A 13,105-nucleotide genomic window follows, 5' to 3' on the forward strand; every position below is an offset into this window, starting at 1 on the left:
ATTTTAATTTTAATTCTATTAAAAAAATTGTTAATAAAAAGCCTTATAAAAATTCTATAAAGAAATTTACTTATCTTTCGAATAATTCTTTAAACTCGTTAATAACGTTTTAACTCTCTTAATTTGAAAGGCCTTAGCTTAAAAAATATTTATCTTTAAAATAAGAATTAAGAATAATTCTAAAAAAGATATTTTAATAAATAGATTTCCACTTATTAATATTAAACTTTAAAAATTATTTATTAAGTTTTTAAATATCTTATAGATAGATATTTTAAAGAATTAAATTCTATAATATTAGTTAGTAATATATTTCTAAATTAAAAAAACGAAAATATAAAAAAACTTATTAGATTTATATCTCGATATCTTTTATCTAACTTCTTTTAAATAGAATATATATATGAATATACGTATTCGATTATCGAATAACTAGAGCTCTAAAGAATAACGAAAAATTTAATAAAAATTTAAAAGATTTCGAATATTTATTATATATATTCGAGTTCGTTATCTCTAAAAATAAATTATTCTTTATTCGAAATCTTTTATAATACTTTAATTAACGTCTTAATAGTTAATTAATTATTAAGAAATTCTCTAAATAAATCGTATATTGAATTTTAACGAATATCTTTATCTATTATAATTATTAATAAAAGATTTTTAATAAAGAGAGAAATCTATTAATTTTTAGAGGGTGTAAATCTTTAATATTATAAGACTCAATTTGTTATTCGAGTATATATCGATTTTCTAATTAATATTTAAATATTATAATAAGAAGTTAAATTTTTCGAAATAAGTGTAGATCTAAAAATTTAATTAATAGAAATTTAGATAAAAAAAGATAAAAAAAAACTTATCTAAAGATAGCTAAGGCTTCTTACTATCTATCTCGAGATTTTATTAATTTATAAGATTATAAATTATTTAATTATCTTTAATTTTTAAAAGTAGTTAATTTAATATATCGTTAACTACGTTATTAAATATATAGATTATATATTTAATATTATAAATATCTTCGTTATATTAATATTTATAATTAATTTAAAAGATTTAAGCGAGAGATAGATTTATAGCAACTTTATTCGTTATAAATCTAATAAGAAATTAATTAAAAAATCGAAAAATCGAAAAATCGAAAAATATATAATAATTTAAAAAAATTTCAAAAAAATAAATACGTATAATTATATCTTATCTTCGATATCGAAAGATTTTAGAATATAATTTAAAACCCTCTCGAGATACTTAGTACTATAAGGTTTTTCGAGTAATTTTATATTAATAAGTCTAGAACTTAATTTCTAGTCCTTATTAATATAGTAAATTATAATTTCTATAAACTTCTTTTAATTATTAACTATTTAATAATTAAATATAAGTGAGAATTTCGATTTGAATTTAGAGTGTATATCGAAGAATTCGAATTTAACGATTTAAAAATTTTAAGTAAAGAGAATCGATAACTCGTTTTAAAGAGTTTAATAGTAAATCTTAGAAGTATTACTATATAAAAGATAAGTATTTTAAGTATAATAATATATAAAAAATATAAAAACTTACTTTTAGTAATAAAAAATTATTTCTTTAGAGGATTTCGAACGTAGAGCGTTAAAGATTATATTATTTTCGAGAAAAAAATAAAGTACTTTCTCTTTAGAATCTAAACTTATAAATTACTTATTTAAAGTATTTTTAGATAATTATTTAGTTAATCGATTATATTAAGTAAATTAATCGAGCGAGATTTATAATTAACTTACTTCGAGAACTATTTTTAGAAATAAAAGTTAATAAAAATATAGAGAAAAATATAAAAGATAAAGTAAAGATAAATAAATACCTTCTAATAGAGCTCCTTTTTTAAATTCTTTCTTGATTAAAATTATAGAATAATTGTTATAATAGTATATAAAGTAATTACTATAGCGTTTTTAATCGATCTTTTCGATTTTCGAATAGCGATAACGAGTATATTTAATTCGTTTTTAAAAAAAGTTAATAATAGATAAAATATATATAATAGTATATAAATATTTAACGAGGATTTTCTTCTTAATATAAAAGAAGTTCTTATATGAAAAAGTTATATTAAAAGAGATATTCTTACTTTTTAATAGAAGATAACTAAAAATCGATTCTATACTTCGAGAAGATTATTATATTAACGAAAATGATATAAATATTAATCTTAAATTTTAGCTATATATATAGCTAAAATCTAAGGTAAAAATAATGACTTCGAAAATTAGTTAAAAATGTGTAGAAAGAGAGAAAAAATAGAAGAACTAGAGCTCTTATATAGGCTTCGCAGTCGATATTAATATCATATATTACTAAAAATAGAACTCTAAATATTTCGATTTATTTTATAAAATTTAGCTTTAAAACGTATTTTTTATTTAGATTTTTACTTCTATACTCGAGTTATTATTAACTTTCTAAGTTTTCTAAAAATAAAAAATCTTTTTCTCTTATTTATAATTATAATTATTAATATATTATATAATACGAGTAAAGGTTTATAAATTAAATTCATAATCATTTTTTTTTAATTAGAGCTATCGAGTAAATTTTAATAAGCAATCTTTAGTAAGTAATATCTGAATTTCTTACTTTTAAATATCTATAAGACTAAATTTAATAATTCTTTTTTTTTATTTGAAAGCTCACATTTTATTCTATAATTTAAAAAAAAATCTCAAGTTTTTAATAGAAAATAAAAAAGTTATTTTAAAATTAAATAATATATATCTAATTAGAGCTATTCGACTATCGAGCGAACTTTAATAAGCGATATTTAAATTCCTTACGCTTTGATAATTATAAGACTAAAGTTAGAAATTCTTTTTTATCTAAAAGCTTATATTTTATTCTATAATTTAAAAAAAAATCTTAAAATTTTAATAAAAAATAAAAAAGATATTTTATATATTAATAACGTATATCTAATTTTTAATAAGAAGAGCGAGATTTTAATAGTTATAAACGTTAATTTATTTATCTATAGTATCTAATTAAAAAGCGTAGATCTATTAAATTAATAATTAACTATATATATAAATTTAAGATTTTTAAGCTTAGCTCTATCTTATTCTATTATACGAGTAAAGATCTATAAATTAAATTTATAATTTTTTTTTAATTAGAGCTATCGAGTAAATAGATAAGTAATCTTTAATAAGCGATCTTTAATAAGCGATCTTTAATAAGCGAGCTATTCGACTATCGAGCGAACTTTAATAAGCGATATTTAAATTCCTTACGCTTTAATAATTATAAGACTAAATTTTAAAATTCTTAAAAATTCGAAAAGCATAAATAGCGCTTTAAAATTTAAAAAAGAAATCTTAAAATTTTAATAGAAAATAAAAAAGTAATTCTATGTGTTAATAATATATATCTATTTTTTTAATAAGAGAGATATAGAAGAGCGAGATTTTAATAATTACGAACGCTAATTTATTTATTTATAATAAATTAGTCGATCTAATTAAAAAGCGTAGAGAATTTAAATTAATAATTAATTATATATATAAATTTAAGATTTTTAAGCTTAATTCTATCTTATTCTTTTATTAATATATAAGTAAAGATCTATAAATTAAATTTATAAAGTTAAATTAGTTAAATTAAATTTTAATTCTAGCTCTAAGTTAAATCGAACTCTAATCGCTTACTATACGTTTTTAATCTACTTTTACTATTATAAAATTAATTTAATCTATATAATATATAAATATATATATATAAAGAGAGACGCGCTAAGATTTAATTAGAAAGATATATCGAGTATAAAGAATTAATTCGTAATAATTATTTATAAAAAATAGAGAAAGATAATATTCTTATAATAAGAAGTATTAAAATATTAAAAAGAAATAAAGATAATATATTAATTAGTAATATAAATCTTATAATATCTTCTATCGTAGTAAAATTTTTCGAATAATAAAATAGCTATAGAGATCGAATAATTTTAATTCGTTTAAATATATATTATTTAATATTTCTTTTATAAAGACTTAATTAGCTATAATCGTCGTAGTAAATTCTTCTCTTATAACGTTATTATAGTAATATATTATATTAATATAATAGAGATAAGTAAAAACCTATGAATTAAATTTATAAAGTTGAATTTTTCTAAGTTAAATCGAATTTTAACTCTAGTTCTAAGTTAAATCGAACTCTAATCGCTTACTATACGTTTTTAACCTATATATAAATAAATATATACGAAGAGAGACGCGCTAAGGTCTAATTAGAAAGGTGTATTAAGTATAAAGAATTGATTCGTAATAATTGCCTATAAAAAACAGAGAAAGGCTACGTCCTTATGGCAAGAAGTATCGAAATACCGAAAAGAAATGGAGACAACGTGCTAATTAGTGGTGTGAATCCCACAATATCTCCTACCGCAGTGAAATCTTTCGAATAATGAAATAGCTATAGACATCGGACGGTTTCAATTGATCCAAATATGTATCGTCCGATGTTCCTCCTGTAGAGGCCCAATTGACTATGATAGTAGATCCTCCTCTTATAACGTTATTGCAGTGATGTATCATATTAATGCAGTGGGGATGACAGGCCAAGTTGTAGTGGTGTTCTCCGCTTGCTGAGTGATGATTTGATGTGGAACCGTGGAGAGCATATGACGTGGGATCTTGGAGAGCTGAGCCGTGTTCTTGACGATGGTGGCCTTGTTGCCGCTTGGTTTCTCCGCAGTGTTCTCCGCATTTGCCTGTTGTAGTTCCTCCTCTTGCTCCTCAATGTAGTGGGGATGACAGGCCAAGTTGCAGTGGTGTTCTCCGCTTGCTGAGTGATGATTTGATGTGGAACGGCCAAGTTGCAGTGGTGTTCTCCGCTTGCTGAGTGATGATTTGATGTGGAATCGTGGAGAGCATATGACGTCCGGACGCGTTTGGTGTGACTACAATATTTGAATGTTAGTTTAACCCATCTATCGCTGGCTTAAGAGAAGTATATAGGGGAGAACGTATCCGTTCGGGCTCTTTTTAAGGGCCTTCCAACGCGTTTATAAGCAGTAATAGATAGCTATTAAGCTTACTTACGGCCTCAATTGCTAGCAGTAGCAGATTCGTCAAGGGGTGGTCTAGGGGCGTCAATAAGAGGCTCTAATTGGGCGAGGGGTACCGAAGACGATTATATTCATATTGATGAAATTAGTAGAATTAATAGAATTGATAGAATTAGTAGAATAATGAAAGAATAACAAACAGATGAAAGAATTATTATCCGATTTTGGACGCGTCTGGTATGACTACCATAACTATCATATTTAAATATTTATTTAATTCATTAATAGTAGGCTAAACTTCATAATTTTTACAGCGTTAGAAAGCGTAAACTAAGCTCTATAATTTACGAAATTATAAAGAAATAATATTCGTAGAAAGCTAGTTATTTCAGAGTGTAAAACTTCTATATATAAATTTTTGATAAGGGAAATACGAGAGGACTATCGAGTTAACTTAGCTGATTTAATTAAAAAGCGTATAGAATCTAAATTTATAATTAACTATATATATAAATTTAAGATTTTCAAGCTTAGCTTCGTGCGATCTATATGAATTATCGAATACGATAAGATAGTTAGACTAGTTCTCTATTAGATAAGACGTTATTCGATAGAATATTAAGAAGATTATTTAAACCCCTCGATATCCCTCGCTATTTTATTCTTTATATTTATTCTAAAGTAAGACCCCGCTTAGACTCTTCTTCTTCGACCTTACACTACGAGTATCTCATCTTCTATATATCTCTCTTCTCGATCGAGACTTAGACCTAAGATCGAGGTTTTTAGTATCTACGACCCCTACGATTAGCGGCATTATTAAGTTACTATACTACGCCTCTATTAGAAGACTAATCTAAAGCGATAGCGTTATCGAAGAATATATTCCCCTTCTTAATCTATTAGCTAATATACGACTTAAGAATATTATTTAAGAATAGCTTTATTCGCCGTAATTAAGACTCTATTCTTGCTTAAGATTAAGCGTTAGTTATCTAAAGATATAGCCTAGATAAGCGACGACGTCGATCTACTATACTACGCCTTTACTAGAAGATTAATCTAAAGCGACGACGTCGCTAAAGAATATATCTCCCCTCCTCAATCTATTAGCTAATATACGACTCGAGAATATTATTTAAGAATAGCTTCGTTCGTCGTAATTAAGACTCTATTCTTACTTAAGACTAAGTATTAGCTATTTAAAAATATAGCCTAGATAGATAACGACGTTAATCTACTATACTACGCTTTCATTAATTAATATATCTTATAATACGTTTAAAGCTACTATCTTAGAATAATTATACTTATAATAAGTAAGATTCTTATTCTTCGTCTTTAGCTATCTTATTAGCTTAGTTTAAGTCTTTCTACTTTACACGTTATTATTATAAGCTAATATATATTAATTATTAATATTCTAGAAATAATAATTATTTCTTCGAATAATAAGGAAGTAGTTACTTTTATCCTTTTTAAAGCGAGTTATCTATTTTATTTACTAAGTAATAGCTTAGCGATATAATTATATCTATATACTTTCGATTTAAAATAAGAAATCTAAGACTAAGCTTCTCTATTCGATTTATTTTAAAAGATAATATCTTTAAATCTTTAGACTAAAGAGACTTACTCGCTAGACTAATTAAGAAAGATTTAGAAATAGAAGTAATTTAATAACGACTATATTAAGCTTAAAGTACTTTTTAAGAAAATCTAATATAATAGCTATATTCTAAAGAGGGTAAGGGTATTCTTAGCTCTATATCGAATAGAAGAGCGAGATTATTATAAGCGTTATCTTCTATTAATTAAAAGAATAAAGTTAATATTATTATACTATATCGCTATCGATAAACTTATTTACTTTAAAAGTAAGAAATCTAAAAGCGAGTCTATAATTGCGAAGTCTTAGTTACTAGCCGGAAAGGTATAATATATTCTATGGGATATTTCATATCAAGTAATACCATATCGTACCCGGGTATAGTATGGGTAAGGTCGGATATCATTTCATTTTTCTAGTATGGGTTCGGGATCTTAGCGGGATATTCTACGATATAGTATATTTATAATATTATACCATGGAATAATATATATATAAGATATATCGATTGGGATTTCTATATTTATAGAATAATTCGACTAAGATATATAGAATATATTTATTCTTCTTTATTAAGAGAGAGGGAATATAAAGAGTAATTTAATATAATTATTTATCTTCTTATTAATAGTGATAATTAGAATAATAATTAGAACTATAAGCGTCTCTATTCTTCTTCTTAAAATTATAATATAAAAGAATATTCTAAATTTTAAATCTTTAAATATTATAAGAATAAAATTCTATAATTATCTCTATTTATATATTTATCTTAACGCGTTAAATAAGCTTAATAAACTTTATATTTATTCTTCTCTTAAACTCTCCGCTACTCTTCTATTCTACTTTATCATAATTTTTTTAAATTTCTTAAATCTATCTTTATCTAATTAAACTTATTAATTATTTATAAATAAATTCGCTTTCTAAGTTATCTTAGATCTCTTTTTTAAGACTAAATCTATTATTACTAACTCTCTCTAATTATAAGTTTATCGATTATTTTTTTATATATTATAGAGTATTAGTAATATATCTTAATAAACTTATAAATATTAGATTTATCGAAGTACTTTTTATAAGTTTATTATCTTTATTAATATAATTATTATAAATATTAATTAAGTTTTTATATAAAGTACTATTAGCTCTTTTAATTTAATTTAATATACTAAGATCTTCTTTAAGATTAAGTTTAATCTATTTAAGCTCGTTTTCTTAATATTTTATATAAAGAATTATTATTAAAGCACAAAATATCGCTAATAAATAATACTTTTAAGTATTATAATATCTTTTAGTTATTAAGAAGCATCGTTTATATATAATAGCCTCCGCGAGAGAATAAAGAATATTATAAGCTATTCGAGTAACTATAGCGTATTTAGATTTTAATTTCTTTTATTACTCTAAAATTGAAAGATTCGCTAAATTATTAAAAGAAGCTTTATAAAGGTTAGAAGTAAAATTATAACTAGAATAATAATTAGAAGACTTATTATTTCTTCTATATTACTAAAGCTAATTATACTTATTCTTATTATTTAAATTCTTAATCTCAAATTCTATCACTTAATTAAGCGTATTTTTATTTAATTAATTTATTTATTTAGCTCTTTATAATTAACTACTTATATTAATATTTTAATAATTTTAAAATATTCTTTTAAGCGCTTTCTAGTAGATCTTTATCTATAGCTTCTCCTTAATATTAATCTTCTAATTCGATTTCTTTAACTTTATATTATTATAATTTAAATATAAAAGCGTAGCTTATTTATATAGATAGTTTAAATCTAATTAAATTTAACTATAATAAATAGTTAATTTCTTATAAACCGCCTTAAAAGCTTTAAGAAGTTCTTTTTTTTAAAAAACTCTTTTTCTTCTTAATTTTCTAAGCTTTTTATCTATATAGTTAAATAGGTAATTATAAACGTTAAAAACGTAATAAATTATAATCTTCTTTTCTTTATTTATTAACTTTATAAATTTATAAAAAGGCTTAATAAGCTAAATTAAATATTAAATTTATTAGAAATTAATCGAAAATTATTTAGACGTCTAGACTATAATTTCTATTTATAATTATTTTTTATTATTTAATCTTAAGTAGATAGTTAATCTATTCTTTAAAAAGTATATAATATTAATATAAAGAAGTAGAGCGCGGATTAATATCTAATAAGTTAAATTTTAGCGAGTCTTAATATTCTAAAAGAGCTTAAAAGGGCGTCTCTAATAATATTACTTCTCTTTAGAAAGTTAATATTTATCTAATATTAAAACGTCTTTATTTTAAAGCCATTTAGCTTATAATATAAAAAAGATCTCTTTACACTAGCCGCTAGTATTAATATATATAACAGTTTTTTAAATCTTAATATAATTAATAATATAATAATTAGAATAATAATAAGAAATATCGTATTTTTACTAGGGTTATTAATAGATTAATTATATTTACTCAAACTTAATTCTCATCTTCTTTATTATCTTAGCTTCTCTAAAATTTCTTATTTATTAAAATAACTTTAATATTATTTAAGAGTTCTTTTAAAATTAATTAAATAATATACGCTATATAGGGAATATATTATAAATAATTTAAAGACTTAAATTCTTTAATATTAAGTAGATTATCTATTATAGAAATAAAAAGATAAGTAATTAAATTATCGAAGAGTGTATTATTATTATTAGCGTTATTAGTTATAAATTTAAATATATAAAATTAAATCTTATATTTTATAAGAATTAAATTAATAATACTTATAAGTTTCTAGCTAGTATATTTATCTTCGATATACTTAAAGCCTATAAGAATCTCATACTATTACTAATTAATATTAATAAAAAAGACTAAAATTATTATAAATAATTAGTAGTTATAAGATAATTAATAATTTAAAATTAAAGAGATTTTAATATTATCGATTAATAAATTTTTTAATAATCTCATCTCTAGCTCTATAGCTTTTCTTATTAATTAATTCTTTATAGTAGATATTAACTTTAATTATATATTAGAATTAAGATAGCGTAAAAGTTATAATATCTTAAGATTGTTAGCAATCGTAAATAGAATATTAGTATTTATAATCTAGCGATAAAATTATTTCGAGAAGTCTTCGCATATAAGCTTTCGACCTTTTAGTGTTATAAGAAAATTTTAATATTATTTTTTCTAGAATAAATAGTAAGCTAGGTATTTTATTTATCGTTCTATTTATTAATAGTTTATATCGTCTAACTTAGAAATATATTTAATTTTTATAACTATCGATTAAGTTCATTTATTATAAATTACTTAAATTAGATTTCTTAATATATCCCTTAAACTTAATATATACTATTATATCGCTTATTTCATAATTTATAAATAAGTAAATTAAAATCTTATCGTAGTAATAATAAATAATATATAGCTCCCTAGAACCGACGAGCGTATATTCGTTGAATTATATTTACTTCTAGGATTTCTTAATTTCTAAGCCTTAATAAATAGGCTAATAATTACTACTAGATTTAAATTAATTCTATATAATCTATGCTATCTTCATTTATTACTATATTTATCATTTTTTATTATTAATATCAAAAAGAAAGTAAGGTTTATTACTATTTTTACATCGAAATATACTTATTAATATCTTATACTAAGTATCGTCGATTAAGGAAATCGAGCTTACGCTAAATAAAGGTCTAGTTAATATCTTAAAATTAAGATATTTAAAGAGAAATTAAAAGAGATACGTAAATAAATAAAATATTAGAAATAAAATGGGATTAATATTTAATATATAAATTCTATCTTCTCGCTATAATAGAAACTTATATCGCTTTAATAACTTATACCGCTTTAATAATATATCGCTATATTATTTTCGATATTTTAAATTAAAGATTAACTCTTTCTAATTAGTATTATAATTAGTAATTATATATTTAAGAGTATATAATAATATTAATATAGAATTAATATTTAATTTTATTAATTTAAAACTCTAATTAGCCTAGCTATTAACGCTTTTCTACTTAATATAATATATATTTTATTCGCTTTAATACTAGTACTTATTCACCACTATATTATTTTAATTATTAGAATTAGAGATTATATCTATTTAATTAATATTCTAATCACTAATTATATTAATAAGAGCGTATATTAATATTTTAAAATTACTAAATCTATTTTATTAGGTATTAATATAGAATTAAAATCTAATTTAGATACTTTAATAATTTAATTAATTAAACTAGTTATTATCTAAATCTTCTATATATAAAAATTAAATCTTTCATCGCGTTAAGATTATTCTTAAATATTAATATCTTTTTTATTAATACGATTCTCTTCTATTTAAGTAATATTATAATATCTTTTACTCAAGCGTTAAAATATTAAAATATTACATTCTTCACTTTTAATTAAATAATATCATCTTTAAATCGATATCTTTAGTCTTATAAAAATAATAATTAATTTATTATAGACGAAGGTGAAAAAGAAATAATATCTTCTCTTATCTTTATAATAGAAGGAGAGAAGAAAGTAAGTAGATTAATTATAAGCTATACGCGGCCTAATATCTAAGAATAGCGAATTAGTAAAATTATAATATTAAAATAAAGAGCTCTTCTTATAATTAATAAATGTGAGATTAAATAGAAATTAATTAGATTAATGAGATTATCTTTAGTAGATATACCGCGTATATAAAGAATATCGAAATATATGAAATATATATAAAATATAAGAGGGGGCGTATATATATAGCTGTAAATATCTAAAGTATATTTGAAATATAGGAAGAAGCGCTTATATATAGCTCTACAATACGTATTAATAAAAAGAAGTTAACTTTTTTTTTTAATTAATTTTCTAATTAATATTTAGACTTAATCTATCTTTAAATAGTATTTTATTTTAATAAGATTTTAGTTATATAATATTAGTTAACTCGATAATAAATACTTAATATTATTCTTTTCTAATTCACCCTCTTCTTTTTTAAAATTTTTTTTATTATTATAGTATTTATATTATAGTATACTTATTTATTATAATATTATCTATATCTAAAGAAAATGAAATTATTTTCCCTATATTCTATAGTTAAATTAAATTAATAATATTATTTTTATAAAGTAAGTATATATTTAATAACGCTATATCTCTTAATGCGATAACTAATTATAATATTAATTATAATTCGTTAATATATAATATTATTATTTATTAAAGCTATTAACTCGATAGTCGCGGAAGCTTAGAAAATTCTTAATAATTTATTAACTACTAATCTAGGTTTATCTAAATTATCGAAGTAAAGTAAAGATAAGACTTCGCGAAGATAAAGATTAGAAGATTATACGCGAAGTTTAAAAAGTATAGTTATAAATAAGAAAAGTATATAGTTATATTAATTATATATATTTAAATTAGATAATAAGTTAATTATATATATTAATTATATTATTACTAATTAGACTTTAAAGCTTATACATTAAAGAAAATTCGCGAATAGTAGAGATTAACGGCTTTAATTATTTTTTAAATTATATTTACTTAAATAATAAAGAAGATCTTAATTTATATGACTTTAAAATCGATTAGTTCGCTTCGAATTTAATTCTCTATATTATACGCACTTTAAGAAGCTATAAAGATAAAATTAGCGAGTAATTTTAATAATATAATTTACTCTTTAATAATTATAAATAAAGAAAATTACTAACTAATATCTAGCGACTTAATTATATATATTTTATATAAAAAGAATTACTTTATAATCGAAAGATATATAGTTTCTTAGATAATTATAATAAGATATAAGCTTATAAGTAATAATATAGTATTATTAAAGTCTAGATATAGTTTTTATAAAAAGAAAATATATAATAAATAAAAGAAAAACTATTCTAAGTTAAGGATAAGATATTCTAATTATTATTCTACTTATCACGCTTAATTAATAATATTTAACTATTATACTTAATCTAATAACTTTATATATTTTATATTTATAAAATAAAACTTCTTAAATCAATTTAAATATAGATATATATTTATAAAAATATCACTACTCTAGTAAAAGAGACTTTTTATCCTAAAATCTATACTAAATTAAAGGTTATATTTCTATATTCGATAGCTTTAATTCTTATAGTTATTATTAATATCGCGACTAAATTCGTATAATAATAGTATATCTTTCTTATTAATAAATATCTTTATATTCGATAACTTTAGTTTTTATAGTTATTATTAGTATCGTAATTAAATTTATATAGTAATAGCACGCCTTTTTTATTAGCGAGTATCTCTATATTCGATAACTTTAATTCTTATAATTATTATTGATATCGCGACTAAATTCGTATAATAATAATATATCTTTCTTATTAGCGAATATCTCTATATTCGATAGTTTTAG

This window comes from Letharia columbiana (genome assembly GCF_014066305.1).
Source record: "Letharia columbiana isolate WasteWater2 chromosome Unknown Sc0000022_s0, whole genome shotgun sequence".
Taxonomy (NCBI): domain Eukaryota; kingdom Fungi; phylum Ascomycota; class Lecanoromycetes; order Lecanorales; family Parmeliaceae; genus Letharia; species Letharia columbiana.